Genomic DNA, 16,614 nt, shown 5'->3' with positions numbered 1-16,614 from the left:
ATATTGCTCTTTTATTTTTCACCATTTTTAATAATTAAATAAAATTCATTCAATGAGTGCAAATAATAGATTGATGTCTAGGTTTTCTAAATGTTACTTTGATCTGTCAAAATAGTGCACGCCTCAGCCATGCAGACGCGTGCATTAAAAATACACCTGCGTGTAATACACGCCAGTGTATTTGATATCCGGTGTGCGCCATTTTGACAAATCGGAATGACATTTAGAAAACTCAAACATCCATCTATTAGTTGTACTCACTGAATGAATTTTATCTAATTGTTAAAAATAGTGAAAAATAAAAGAGCAGATTTTTTTGCCAACTGTGTAGGCCAACTCTGTTGCGAGATTGATTCTTTCCGTTTCAGTTTCTTGTCCTTTCGACCTTTTGTCCCGTTCGACGTTTTGTCCTTTCGACCTTTTGTCCCTTTCGACCTTTTGTCCTTTTCGATCTTTTGTCCCTTCGACCTTTTGTCTTTCGACGTTTTGTCTTTCGACCTTTTGTCCTTTCGACCTTTTGTCTTTCGACCTTTTGTCCCTAACCCCTCTACACTATGTATGTTACCGGATTTGTCCACGGGAACGATCGAAGCAAGCTTCCAAGCTTCCTGGAAAACACTATCGCTCATAGATCGATTGAAAATTGAAGCAATGGGCATTGCCAGCGATGAAGCACATTGTCTGATGAAGGTGGGCGGTAAGTGATCAGGTCCCGGTCCTTTTGATGTGTGAAGCGAGCTGAGAGCATCAAAAATATCTGCATTGCTAAAAGTGACTTGAGGAAGCCGGACGGAAGACTTTCGATGTAGCTTTGATCCAATGGAGGAGGATTGTCGTCATGTACTGAGCGGAAGAAGCTGGCAAACAAATTTGCTGTTGCGTCAGGTGATAGGGAGGAAAGCGTACGATAAGTGACGTCAACAGGGATATTCTTCGACCCCTTCCTTTTATTAATGTAGGCCCAGAACGCTGAATGATCATTTTTCAAATTTGCTTGAAGGGTTTCCATGTACTCACGGAACCGACAATGTTGCATACGAGTATAATCTTCTTCATCTAACCGCAGATTAGCCGCGTTCACTTCAATCCTGTTTCGCGGAAGAACTTCTTCCTGCATTTCCGCAGACGATTGCGAAGATTCCGGAGCTGTGGCGTCCACCAGGGTTGATTGTGCTTCTTAGGTGGTCGGCAAATATTGACCGGAACGTTTTCTTGGATGATCTGTTCGATGGTGCGATAGAACGCGGTAACAGAGTCGTCGATTGAGGCATAATTCATAACATGATTCCAGTCCAGGGCAGCAATCCGTGCATTGACGATTTGATAATCACACCTGTTGAAGTCGTAGTCAACGGTAGATATTGGCACTGACCTTTCATCGCGAGAATGGACGTCAACGGTTAAAACTAATGGCTTGTGATGAGGGTCAATTTTTAAAAGAGCAGATGGCGACTCGAAGAGATCTATGATGCATGGATCGCTTACGAACACCAAGTCAAGAAGTTTTCCGTTCGCGTTCAGAAGATCATTGATCTGATGCAGACCGGAGGATAACAAGGACTCTGGTAGAGCAAGCTCCTGCTCAGTTGACGCGTTGATAGGCAAGTACATATCCGTTAATTTCATCATCGAAATGCCAGACTAGATTCGGCAGATTGTAATCTCCAAGGCAAACAATGACGGCGCAGGAATCGGCACGGTTCAGTATCTGGCTAATCGAATCCGCGTGTTTCGTGTAGATATCAGGGCAGCTGTTTGGGCGAATGTAGATGCAGCTAACGTAAAGCGAAAACTGAGCCAGAATAATGCGAGCAGTGGCTTGTTCTAGGCAATCACAATCGACGAGGTTCACCGAAATACACTGCAGTTCCGAAGGAAAGCAATTAGTACGCCGCCACCTCTACGGAGACTACTAGTGGAAGCGTTACGATCGCAACGGTAAATAATATAGCTACTGGCAAATTCAGAGGAAGCGATGTAACAGTGAAGCCATGTTTCTGTCAGAACAACAATGTCAAGATCGCAATCGAGTAACGACAGAAGCAGAGTATTCGTTTTTGTTCTCAGACCACGAACGTTTTGATAGTACACTTTCAGTGGAAAAGAAGCGGGTTGATTCGATTCCGATTAGGGGGGCACTACAATCGAGGTTAAAGTATCTGAGGCAATCACAGGGGATGAAAAGACTGGAATCGAATTTGTGCTGGCTGTTATTGCTGGATCTGTGCTAATGTTGATGCTGGGTGTTGATGAACTTCTAAACCGTTCGATGTACCGGAGTCGGTTCTCTGACCCGTTTTCCATAAATGTCGAATACTGGAGCTGTTTCTACAAACTCCCGAAATTCGATTTCAGAAGGCCAAAATGATGAGTCCAGCGCTTTTGTTTTCCATTCTTGACTGACACCAACCTTGAAGGAGACAAACGATAACGTTGATAGTGGCCACCCTTTTGGTATTGGCGATATGACTACAACATCATCCACCTGCAAACATTGCTTGGCCAGATCGACAATGTCATCTTCGGTTGCCTCTGGTGAAATTTTTGATAAATATAGCCAAAATTTGCTAGCCGCACTATCCGATGTTCTGCCCTATGTACTAGGTACACTGATAGATGGATTAGTGCCAAGAAAAACTTTCGACGGTCGATTAGAAGATAGCATAGAAACTTCGTCCCGATCGCGAAATCTCTTCAAAGTCGGTCTGTTGTTGAACTGGAAGCGATTAGAAGCTTGGGACATAATTGCTGGAGAAAGCATATTGAACCCGGCTTGAATTTCAAGCCTCAGTTTAGCGACTTTGACCTCCATTTTCAGGTCGTCAACAAGTTTCAGGTACACATCATTTACTTCCTTGGAAGCGGCATTCATCGAATTCAAGGTGTTTTGAAAGCGAGCGTTCCCCATGATTTCACGGCAACCTTTCCACATCCAATAGATAGCCGAATTCCCATCGATGTTTTGTTTGTTTCTAATCTCTCTTCTTCTCTCTTCTATATACATAAAAATGAATTTCTGTCTGTCTGACCCTTATAGACTCGGAAACTACTGAACCGATCGGCGTGAAAATTTACATGCAGAGGTTTTTGGGGTCGGGGAAGGTTCTTAAGATGGTTTGAGACCCCTCCCCCTTTGTAAAGGGGGGCTTCCAAACAAAACTACTTTAGTTCTCTATAAAAGAGGGGGTGATCAAGTCTCCCCGGGGATCAAGTCTACCCACCTTCCCCTACTGCTTCCAACTCAGGTAACAAGATATTCTCTTTGTTAATGAAATTCAATGTAAACCCAATTTTAAGTGAAAATTTGATGATTGCAGGCTAAACGCTAAAGATTTTCCAGTATCTACCGATGTTTTGCAATTGCCAGAAGCTGTACCCTGATGCCGTACTATATCAGAAAAAGTCGAGCCCCATGCAGATCAACAGTACGAAATAGTTTGTTCGTCGGTGCCGGAAACAATCTGTTGGGTCGTTGACTATTTTGCCCAGAATTCCTTCACCCGGTGATGGAATGAGCGTAACAAAAATTGATTGGAAAACCGAAATAGAGCAGCACTTGCGAACCAAGAAAGGTGAGTAGCGATGGTATAAATGTTTCAAAATGGACGATAATTATAAGTGAAGAATGTTATTTTTCTGTTACAGACTAATCACTGCTTTTCTGAGATCATGATACGGAAGAAAAACATCTCCTGTTAAGGAGGTAACAATCGTCGTTTCAAGCCGCTGCTGGTTTTGTATCAATTGAATAAATAAAAATACAATCATTAATATAAAAACCCAGAATAATCCACCTACAGTGAGATTTTGACCCTTCCTTAGCTATAAGGAAATTTTTCCCAGACTCCAGCATTTAAAACGAGATAAAACTACTCAGCTTCCCACGGCGATTTACCGTGAAAGTAACAAAATAATTGCCTACCCAAAGGCGGATGTCATGGGTTGAGTGACAACTCAACGAATGATAACGTACTGCACTTCATGCTGCCTGTCTAAAGGGGAAGAGGCCCCAAAACGCCCCCCGATGCAAAACGCCTTTTGTGGTTTCCCTCATATTTACCGTCATTAATATGTCCGTAACAAAACTAGATCTAAAATTATGTAGGATAAGCGAAGAAAGTTTCAAAATAGTGCCTGGGAAGGTCGGAAAAACCGAAAATTTCCACATTTTGAAGAAACATCTAACATTTTGGCGAGGCAAAACGCCCTAGTGGCAATAACCTACAAAGTACTTGCGTCTCCACGGACTATCCATACTAGAATGCTGATTCGCCGACGCGTGGTACTTTGTTCCCTAGGAGCTGCCAGCTAAAAGGCGTTTTGCCTCATGAGTTTTCCGGTAACAAAATATCACCACCTTTTTGAAATGTGAATATTATCAATATGATTGATATTTTTGACAATTTTTGAATGGCATCAACTAGCTAACTTGTTTAACTGATGCATAATGTAAAAATACCCATGAATAGCGTTACAAATAAGACAATAGAGCAGTGTTTGCTTAGCTAGGGCATATTGCCCCCCTTCCCTAAGGCGCTCGTCGGATTGAATAACTATTGTAACATGGTTAGTAACTGTCGTAACGCTGGTTGCATATAGTGTACTCGTAATTTCCAGAGGCCTTGATATTAATTATTCCATAACTAACTAAATCAGTCATTGATCTGAACGAAACTCAATAGCGTTCAATAATAACATATATTTCGCCTTATGGATGTCTAATTTGATAAAACTAAACTTGTTCAATACCTTAAAAATGAGCTAGATTTTTATGGTAGTAAATTTTAGAATTTGCACACATACGCACACATACATGCATACAAGTGATCTATTAGTGTCTCAAAACATGCTCAGATTTGCTATCTAGCTTCCACTGAAGAAATTTTTGAAATCCCTTTCAATTTTTACGTTTTTGCTTTTCTGAGAAGATTTTTTTGTACATGCTTCTATATGTTCCTCAATTAAAATCATTTGTTTCTTTGAAACAAATCAGAAAAAAAGGCATGATTCCATATCATATCATCTGTTATAATTATATTTTCAATGTCAAAGTGAATTTGTTTCAAATACCATACATTTTATTTAATAATTCACGAGATTTCTTGATAGATTAATACGTAACACACCTGCGTAACGCATACAAAGTGAAATTATTTAGACACTTCCGAAGGAAGGGTCAAAAATAAACGAAAATTATATCAATTTTAAAATATATTCAAAATAGAAAAACAACCAAAATTTCACCGGATTTTTTCAGAAGTTTGTCACCTCTCCCTTGAGGGGGGCCGCATGAGACGGAGACAAAAGTTTGAAAGAGGCGAAGATAGCAGTCCTCATTGCCCAAGTACCCAGAACCACCAACAATTGGTTCTAACAATATAATGGTCCCATAAAAAAGCACTACTCGGAATCATTGCATTGCAATCATTGCAACAAAATAAAAAAACCCAAATTTCACATGAATTTTAATAGTGTATATTAGTAGGTACTTACGTTAATCCTTAACCTAAAGTTTAATTTGTGTGAGTGTATGTGCAAACGTGTATCCCTCGGCGACCACAATCCATCGTGTCTGTCCGGACAGAACCATAATGCCGCCGGCTCACGCCAGCTATCCGTGCCAGCCAATGCGGTGCACCATCGCTCTGGATTACAACTCATCCAACACGCCACACAAACTTCTGCAGCGATCGAAAGGCCTGTTGAAGGTATATCACATATCGGATTTGCTTCAGATCTTCTCTCTTACCGATCTCATTGCAAACCACCAACTACTCCATTTCACTTGCTATTTGGAGCTGGTACATCATTTTGGCAATATAGGGCTGTGGGGTGAATCCAAAATTAGCACAGTCACTTTAAATTTCTCCGCCCAGCGGCTACCTTATCATCAGCCACTAAAGAAGACCCACTGCACTGCTCACAAATAGTTATATTCAACACTTTAATCCGATACTGTCGGTCAGGCGAATAGCACGGCGACAACCAAATCATTCAAAACTTGCATACGCCTGCTTGGCAGTTAACCGATAACTGGTTGTGATTTTTGGATTTTGTCTGTGCCTCCTTAGATATGATGATTCTTGTCGCTTATCATCATCCGAAGTCGGGAGATCGTCTCAGGAGAGTGCTTGGCAGGATGCTGGGAGAAGATTTAATTGACGGAGCCTTTCTGCAACCAATTTATGGTTCGTTTTGGTAGCCAGTTGATTTACTGTCGAAACATTCAGTGTTTGGTATGTGGTCTATCAGCTGCCCTTTGTGGATATTTCGTTGGAGAGACTGGAATGTGACTTTTTTTTCAAATTCGGCAACGAATGTTCTGTTGGTGTGTTGTGTACGTGATGTGCTTTACACGGTAGATAGAATTGTGTTTCCATTTCATGCGGCGACTTTGTCAGCTGTTTTTGCAGCTATCGCGAGGTCATCGGACGTGTGCAGGTTACAAGTTCCTAAACGAATTCCTCAGGAAGTTCCTCTAGGAATACCACCGAAGGTTCCTCCAGGAACCCCTCCGAAAGTTCCTCCATGAGCCCCTCCGAAAGTTCCTCCAGGAACTCCTCCGGAAGTTCCTCCAGGAACTCCTCCGGAAGTTCCTCCAGGAATTCCTCCGGAAGTTCCTCCAGAAGTTCCTCCAGGAACTGGTAATATTTTCCACTGTTTTCTGTAAACGATAATGTTTCAACTGCCTGACGTTTCGGCTATGTTTGGCAGCCTTCTTCTGGGAAAATTAGTCTTACTGACTTACTGAGTCTTTAAATGAAAATTTAAAATATTTTCAGACCGAAACACTTAAGAAATGTTAATAGGAGATCATCATTAGTTTTCAACAGCCATTCCGGAAGTTCCTGAAAACAATTGATTTCTTAGGCTGTGTCTTTATCAAATTATTTCAACAACAAAAAGCAATATTTGGCACATCTTTATGGTTCCATTAGACTGCAAATATATAAATTTTTAGTACAAATAGTAAAACTATAGAAACAATCAATTAACTATTGATTTACAATCAAAAACGTTTTTTCACTCTGCACTAATTTTGTTCTAATGATTCTCAAAGATGATTCCTTCCCATTTAAATCTTTGAAAAAAGTCTGTGGGGCAAAGAAAATATTTTTAAGTTGGCCAAGCATGCTTAAAAATATATTAAAATCAGCTAGTAAGGTAGCCACCAAACAATTGCGGCATACTTGGAAGTACACTGGATTCTGTTTTTACACGATTTATATTTTCTCAATTTTTCACTCATCCTAAATGTTTAACGCATATCAATTATCATGTGATTTTTCTTTGATTTATCCTGGATTTTTTGAAACATGTTGCGAAGAGTTTGACGGTAAATTGAAGTCACACGATAAAAAACACGAGCGTAAAAAAATCGTGTAAAAATAAAATCCTGTGTAGGTAAATGTAATATGAACTTGATGAAAATTTGTGTTTCAGATAGGATGTACGAAACCCATCAAACTACTGGTTTAATAGTCCTTTGATGGCTATCATCGGCCTGGTGAAAAATATTCGGCGGCGTGGAAAATTTTCATGCAGCGGCGAGCCGAACCATTTTTAACAGCAGCGCCGATTAAAAAACACTTTCCAACAAAATTGAACTTTTCTTCCTATTTTTAATGTACTCAGTACGCTCAATTAGCAACCCTATAACCAGAGACCAGCGGAGTGAAATTCTGTCGAGATGGCAACGTATGAAAATGCATGAAGTCGTGAAAATAATACTGGCAGCACTTGAACTTTTTGCTTGCTTCTTATGGATGTAAAATGTAAACAAGTCGAATTGGAACCGCTTTGAACGGTTCGATTGGAAACAAGATGGCGTCTTCGCCGATCTTTTATTCTAGTATCTCTATGTTCAATGTACGCTAAGTTCAGATACATATTCAGTCCAGTTTTTAAGATAACTGGATTTTAATTCACAAAAATATGTATTCATAGAAATTTGGTTCATCTGCTCTGACAAGCTGAATTTCTGTTCCTCACTTTGAGAATGACGTTTGCGTTTCATAGAATAAGCCTTGCAGACTACATATGGTTTGTTGGATTTTATTAGGCACGTACATTTGTTGTGAAAAACTAAATTTAATTAACAAAAGTGCGTATTTTCATAGAAATTTGATTTCTCTCCTCTGCAAAGTTGAATTTCGGCTTCTCGCTTTGAGAATGAATTTTGCATTTTATAGAATGATTTTTTTTGCATGTACATTTGTTGTGAAAATTGGAATTTAATTCACAAAAGTATGTATTTTCAAAAAAAAATGGGTTCTTTGCTCTGCAAAGCTGAATTTCGGCTTCTCACTTTGAGGATAAGCTTGAATTTTGTAGAATAGGCATCGCAGAATGCATATGGTTTGCTGAATTTTCCTTAGCACATAGATTTGTTGTGGAAAAACGGAATTCAATTAACATAAGTAACAACAAATGAATATGCCAAGAAATTAATATACCAACCAAACAAGCCATATGCATTCTCACGGTGTCTCACGTTTCGCTTTGCTGGTGTCGATGCTGGCTTTTTGAACCAGAATTTGATCAATTCACAGTACGGCTCTTTGGGCCGTTGGCGGAGTTATTTGTAATTAACTCACTTAAAGATTTTCACTATTCACTGATCACTTTGATTTGCAGCACGGCTCTTTCTACCGTTGACTATTTTCAGATCACAGTACGGCTCTTTGAACCGTTGGCGGAGCTAACTGGAATAAACTCACAGATTTTCACTGATCACTACTTTCTTATGAAGACTTTTGCAGCAAACACTTTTTAAAGATTTTTCACCGACATTTAAACTTATACTCTTCCCACTCGCGACTACGGGTCCCTATTCGGGCGCCAGTTAACGGAGTGCCTAGGGTCTCTTCAAAAAATAATAAAGCCGAAACGAATTATATGATGGTTAGAGCTAAACTGATTTATTATATCGATTCTAATAATAAAGAAACCTATTTGTTCCTAGCTAAATGATGACAGTCCCACGGTCGTGGTGTCGACTCAGCATCACGGGGTCCCACGGTTAGATGTTTATGGAAAAGTCACGTTACTGTCTTCCCACGGAAGACGGGTGTTAACTCGTGCAAGTGCGTGTCTTTAATCTCCATTGTCGTGCGTGCAGCCGTGCGACGGCTTTCTATTCCCAGCTTAAAGCCAAGGATCGAACCGCCATCATCCAAGCCATCCAAGCTCTCTGAAAATCTGCTGGCCAACCGTGTCTGAGGCCAGAACCCACGCCAACGTCATTCACGTGGGTTAATCGCAGTAACTGCCCCCCCCCTCTTTTTGATGCGTGCGACTACTAATAGTCCTAGTAGCCAGCCAAGCAAAATCGACGAAGAAGAAGCTCTCCCCTACACCATCCGGAGGCAGTCGATTGACCGAGAAGCCAGTCCAGTGAGGAGGTAATCCACCTTTCTACCGTACCAGCCAATGCGTGGTCGTATGTCACCGAACCCAAACGGCAAAGCTGATCGCCAACCAGGGCAGCATGTAGCCGACGAAGGTAACACCGATCAACACATCGAAGATCACCGAAAACAGGCGCCTGTAAGTACTACTGAATAGAGCTCTTAATTTTTTTGGCCGTGTGCACATGTGACCGACGAATATTTTTGTTAATGAACATCGTTGCATCGTTGCTTTGTGCAAACGTTTTTGATCGTCGGAGAAACAATAGAGTGGAGATATGGAGTGATTTCGTAAGACACGCACATAATAGGATAGGAAATAGGGATAGAGACAGAACGAATGAATAGGGTTCACAATTTATTCATTATCGACTTAAGTCACGTTTTTCACGCCGTAGAATAATAAACTGACTAATATCCCCTATCCGCTGAAGTGAAGTATGATTTTTCGTGTTAAGAAAGATTTCATCCCGCGCGCTTAGATTTGAATTTGAATGATGTGAAGTTAGTATGAAGGTTGAACCGGTTTCCAGATCGGTTTCGATATTTGGTGTGAGTGATGGGAAAACTTCCGATGATGAAAACGGAAAGCTTCTGAACCGTTTCAATTAGGGTAGAGTCGTTAGCTATGGTCTTTTGCTTGAGGGAAGTTTTAATAAGACTTTGGTAAAGAAAGTTGGGGACATCCGGACCGTTTTCTTATCCTTTTTAAAAGGAACAAACTGAACCTACCTGAGGTTAGGTCTCACACCGGGCAAATCATCTTGGCGAATGGTCCTCATGCTGAGGTGGCGCATAAACCATTTGCTTATTTCTCGAATGCGGTACGGTAGTCCCATCTGATAATTATTTGGAGATTTTGATTCTCTCGGGTAGTCAATCAGCTGTTCCCAAACGACAGAACCAGTGTTGGGAAATGTACAGTAAAACACTGTGATTATGCGAATGTTTACATTTTATCCGATCAAATTTCACGCACCGCACAAACCGAAACAGTTTTCCAAAAAAAATGTACGCCTCATTGTGACATTTTTTTACCGATGAGGCAAACTGTTTTTATGTTCCTGCCTGCTGCTGCGTGAGAGTCGAGCCGTCGGTGCAGTCAGCAGATTTCTTGTTTCGGTTCGTGCGCAGCGCAAACAGAACAGATTCGAGTTTAATTGCCTGTGGCGCAAAGCCTAGAAAGAATGCTAGCCGTTGGTACTAATTCATTAGTTCTAGTCTCTAAAATGAGCAAGGAGTAGAGAAACAATCATTTACCACCAAAAACGGTCATACGTCGTGAAATGAGTGTACAGAAACATTAATTGTGGGGAGAGAAAATAAAAAAAATCATATGGTGACTGTCGTCTGCTTGGTCGTGGCTGCTGCTGCGGCTGCCGTGTTTTTGTTTTTCTTTTACTTCGGGGCAGATTTAATGATAAAAAGAAATGTCAACCGTTCCCGTCCCTGGACATAACAGCGGGCTACAATATATAAAACCAATCATATATGGGACTGTCAAGCGTGTAGCAGCAGCTTAGCTTCCGTAACATACATACAGAAATGAAATTTGCTCTTTATAAAACCTTTGTTCATCCGGTAGCCATTTTTGTACATGAAGCATTAAAATGATGAGGTTCAGGCCAGAGAGCTTTTGTGGTTTTTAAGCAAAATTTGATGCGAATAATATTTAGTAAGCTACTTGAAAACGGTGTGTGCCACAGAAACGATGATCAGGAGGAAAATATTATGAATCCTATAAAATATGGCCGACTAACAATGGGCTGGTTAAATAGTACGAATGTCAGAAGAAAAAAATGCGAATACAATATTCCACAGAGAACTGGATGAAGGCTGGGAATAGATGATAATTGCTGAAAAAAATTGTGATTCAAGCAAAAATAAAAAAATCATTAAAAATACTTTAAAACGCTTAAAATACAGAAATAAATTATTTTTCAACATTTCAGATCTGTTTAAAAACAGGTTTTCGATAAAAAAAATGCTACAAATGTGTACATTTTCAATTCTGAGGGTTTATTACTACCGTTTATCCATTGCTAATGCACGAACACGGTTTTCCGGATAAACTGACACGGTTGATCAAAGCGACGATGGATCGGGTGATGTGCGTAGTTCGAGTTTCAGGGGCATTCTCGAGTCCCTTCGAAACCCGCAGAGGGTTACGGCAAGGTGATGGTCTTTCGTGTTTGCTATTCAACATCGCTTTGGAAGGGGTAATACGAAGAGCAAGGATTAACACGAGTGGTACAATTTTCAATAAGTCCGTCCAGCTATTTGGTTTCGCCGACGACATAGATATTATGGCACGTAACTTTGAGAAGATGGAGGAAGCCTACATCAGACTGAAGAGGGAAGCTAAGCGGATCGGACTAGTCATCAACACGTCGAAGATGAAGTACATGATAGGCAGAGGTTCAAGAGAAGACAATGTGAGCCACCCACCGCGAGTTTGCATCGGTGGTGACGAAATCGAGGTGGTAGAAGAATTTGTGTACTTGGGCTCACTGGTGACTGCCGAAAATGACACCAGCAGAGAAATTCGGAGACGCATAGTGGCTGGAAATCGTACGTACTTTGGACTCCGCAAGACGCTCCGATCGAATAGAGTTCGCCGCCGTACCAAACTGACAATCTACAAAACGCTAATTAGACCGGTAGTCCTCTACGGACACGAGACCTGGACGATGCTCGTGGAGGACCAACGCGCACTTGGAGTTTTCGAAAGGAAAGTGCTGCGTACCATCTATGGTGGGGTGCAGATGGCGGACGGTACGTGGAGGAGGCGAATGAACCACGAATTGCATCAGCTGTTGGGAGAACCATCCATCGTTCACACCGCGAAAATCGGACGACTGCGATGGGCCGGGCCGGGCCGGGTGAAAATGGTTCTCGACAACGATCCGACGGGCACAAGAAGGCGAGGTGCGCAGCGGGCAAGGTGGATCGATCAGGTGGAAGATGACTTGCGGACCCTCCGTAGACTGCGTGGTTGGCGACGTGTAGCCATGGACCGAGCCGAATGGAGAAGACTCTTATATACCGCACAGGCCACTTCGGCCTTAGTCTGAATAAATAATAATAATTATCCATTGCTGAGTAAATAATACTTCCATTCCAGTAAGTTGGATCAGCAAGGAAGAACACTAATTTTCTTAGCAATGTCCCTCCCAAAGTATCCTTTTCATATGCCACCTGAATATGGAACGGTTGGTACGGCCCGTCTCTTCCCACATGAATTCAAAACTTTTCGTTGATCATGTTATTCATTACTGAATCTACTTGCCGGTGAGTTTTGGATGGTCTCCCAAAATCAAGGGTGCATGGTTGGCATGACCGTTTTAATATTTGTATCATATTTATGATATGCTGCAAATATTAATGCAGAAAATACTCGAAATTTCGAGAGATTTTTTTTGTAGAAATTCTCAGTCTCTGAAGTCGAAATACGTTTCGTCAAAAGCGTGCTTCCGTACCGTACCGTACTTTCAAACAAGCACTTTGTAGCAATTTGCCATTCACACTTTCGACCTGAAAATTTAATGCCACTATTCATTAAATATTGTCACCTTTTTCGTATATCACAGCGTTTTAATCAATGGGAATACTTTTAATTGATTAATAAATTGCTTTCAACAATTTCACTCCGCTCGCAGGGTGCGCATCGTGGGCGGACAGCATCAGCCACATGTCGTCACGGAGCTTTTCGGTGTGTTCGTCATCATCCGTCGCGTTAGTGGATTGGGACATTCGACCACTGAGCTAACCAAATTGCCATCACATCGCACCGTCACCTCGCCCGGGCCCCCTCTGGATAACAATTTATGAAAATGCACCTACTGGGAATGCACGCCTCTCCGATGTCAACTGATTAAAACATTCATCATCGCGTTCGAGGCCGAAAACCGAATATGTACGAATATCGGATGACAATTTTCGAAACTTATAAATATTGATGAAGATAATGCTGGTGCATCAATACAGCGGAGTCGCCCTGAGGGTCGGACGGACACAATCGAGCGAACGCTTCACCAGATGTCTCTCCACGCAGAACAACAACAACAAAAATGGGGGAGGTCATGAAACAAACTGCATTCACACCAGAAGTGCTGTCCGTAATAATAAGGCATATAATAATTTCTGCATTGGGATAAAATTTTTCACCGACATTTATTCAAAATAAAATTTATTATTAATCTCATTATAATCGAAAAATATTTATTCAATTATACTCGCATGAGTATGTCCATGATTTATTTATGAGGGGAAGAGTAAGCTGCGCAAATCGGTACACGCTGGCAGAGAAGTGCCATCAATCAGAGCGGCAGACGAAAAGACCGCCCGTCAACCTTGGCTCACCAATCCGGAACAGCCACAAAGTTTTACTCAGTTTCATTACAGATTCGGAAACGGATTACGGGAAGGATATCGTTGAAATATTTACAGAACATTGATTTTGTTTACCCCCGAGCATGTGACGGTGATGAAACTTCTGGTGAGATTGGTTGGCATACCCTATGTAGGAAATTGGTTTCCCCAGGATGCTCGCAGCCAACTGTTAAAATGCAGTTGAAAGGATTTCTGCAGTTAAAGAATGGACTCATTCTCTCAGGTTCAATCTGCTAATGATTTTATTATTTCTGACTGTCAATTAAAAATTAAAAATTGCGGAACTTATGCTTCTGTTCTTGTGTGTTTTTTATGACCAAGCAAATGCAGGATTTCGCTCTATTTTATTTTTAATCTATTCTAATTCGATTTGAATTAAAACCAATATTGACAAAAATCATAAACAACTGGAGAATGGCTAGACTCGTTTTTCTCTCAGTCTTGGATAATTCAGACAACGTATAACATGCAAACCCAAAGTTGTTCTGCTGGAATGACAATAACCACAATTCAGATGTACTCCAGTTGGCAGATCAATAAATTCCATTGCAGCTGTTCTCCAAGCAACAATGTTAGGGTTTTATGTAAATGCTACTTTCGATACACATAATCGCATGTTTGCCTTCACTGATCGTTTTCTGTTCGTCTGTTCGATGGCTTTTCCGAAGCTTAGAGTCAAACAAAAAAAAACAATTCCTTAGTCCCAGAGCAGATTCTCCATTCAACAAATTCGAACACAAGGCTTCGATTATCAGATCAAAATTCATCCGTTCCCAGTTCGAGCTCAATTTGCAATCGCTTTTGTTTCCAATAAAATTCCCATCCCGTCGTTGTCGATTCGTACGTCTCGGTGAAAAAGAGGGTCTTACAACACCATGTCGTCTGTCGGTTGGTCATAATCTAGCCCCAAATTTCAAGACCATCTCACACATTCTCCCCGGGCTTATTGGGTGGTGTGACATTGAAGACACTGTATCGATTGCTGAAGTGAGTGCAATTTCCGCCGCCGAACCTCCATTCATCCGTCCTACCCACCACCGACGTAAGAAACAGATGTATTCTTGTGTACCTAACCTGACTTCACCGAAAATCGATCCGATGGAAACGACAATGGCAACAACTATCAAGCCTGGGGGGGGGGGGGGTATGAATAAACAAAAACATCCTACATGCTGGAAATCGGATCATTTCTAACCAAGCCGCATCGGCATCGAAGGATCCGGTCGGAGAGCATCGAGCTGACTGCAAATCTGCTACTTTAAGCTACGTAAAAAGTATGAACAGACGACAGGCGGACGACGACGGCGCAAGTTTTTCTTTGGGAAGTTTCCTGAACGATGTGTTTGTTTCTTTCGATATGAACGAGAACAATTTGACCGAGTTTACTTATTCATGTTGTGATTTGCGCTCCAAAAAAAAAGAAATGTAAAGACAGGTTTGCTGTAGTTTGTGTGATCGTCCCGTTCGTACATGTCAAACAGGTCTCGACAAGAGAAGAAAATTATTCTGTGAGCTTGTTTTGTGGAATATGTCTTATTCAGACTACAAGACGAGTAAGTATTACGACTCCATTTAATTCCACTACTTGATTGCAACTTGAGAGACAGACAAACCATTCATCTTCAGTGCCTCATATGGACGTGACGATTGTAGCGTGTAGCGTAAAGAAGACTTAACATGTACAATGGCACATTTCCGTAATGTATTTGTAATCCCTGGTCCAGAGTCATCCGCAAATACAAATCTCCAAATCTCACTTTAATTGTTAGAATAAACACTTAAACAGTATTATTATATTATTTCTAATTGTGAAAACAGGTTAGGTTACAGAACTTTGAATACTTACTTGCTAAAGATATGGAAATGCAAATATCATCTTCCAAACTTAAACGTACATGGTCATGATAGTCAATTCTTCCCTCTTTCTTCATACGGGCGTTTGGCAGAAGGAAGGTCTTGAAACCTATACCATCACAAATTTTTCCCTTAGCTCGCATTCAAATCAAATTCTATAAAAACATTCTTCATGCCTGCTGTATCCCAACGGTACTAACATCTATACATTCGCATTCGCCCACTGCAGTCCGCTGTGTTGTATCAGCTTAACAATATTTCGCTCTTACCTGGTATAATTTGTGATTCATACGACGCCACCATATGCCATTCTCCTGTTCACCGCCGAATATTGTTCGCAGCACATTACGCTCATATACTCCGAAAGCTCTCCGATGAGTCTCCTTTAACGTCCATGTTTCATGTTCGTATAAAGCCACCGTAGTAGAATACGGGACTTAAGCTGGTTACAAAGTCCGTAATAAACCTTATTAGCAGCTGTAATACGCCATTTCACCTCATTCTCGCACGTTACTAGAGTTCCAAGGCTCTCCCTTGGTAGTCACTTCGGTCTTATCTGTCAGCAAATTTCTTTCTTGGTCGTTGCACAAGGTGGGGGATGGCGAAGTCTTCCTGTATGGTATTTGTATGGTATTTGAAACAAAAACACTTTTGTTCGTGCTCACTCAAATTACATCCAAATTAGCTAAAAATTTGGGAGGATCATTAAAATGGGAAATGCAATCATTTAAGCATCGGGGAGCCAAGATTATAGCATGAAGCCAGAAATCGGCCATTTTGTAAACCACGTGCTTTTCCAAGAGCACGAGATGAAAGAACAATAACGCGTATGGGACTGAAATAATGGTAGATCGTTTGCTTAGAGGCTGAAAATATTTCCATATGATTAAGGAAGAGTCAAGATCTCACTGTAGGTGGATTAATCTGGGTTTTTCTTCCTGCGGTGGGTTCACTTTTC

This window comes from Armigeres subalbatus, chromosome 2 (genome assembly GCF_024139115.2).
Source record: "Armigeres subalbatus isolate Guangzhou_Male chromosome 2, GZ_Asu_2, whole genome shotgun sequence".
Lineage (NCBI taxonomy): Eukaryota > Metazoa > Arthropoda > Insecta > Diptera > Culicidae > Armigeres > Armigeres subalbatus.
The sequence above is the reverse complement of the archived record's forward strand: the minus strand, read 5'-3'. Positions refer to the sequence as shown.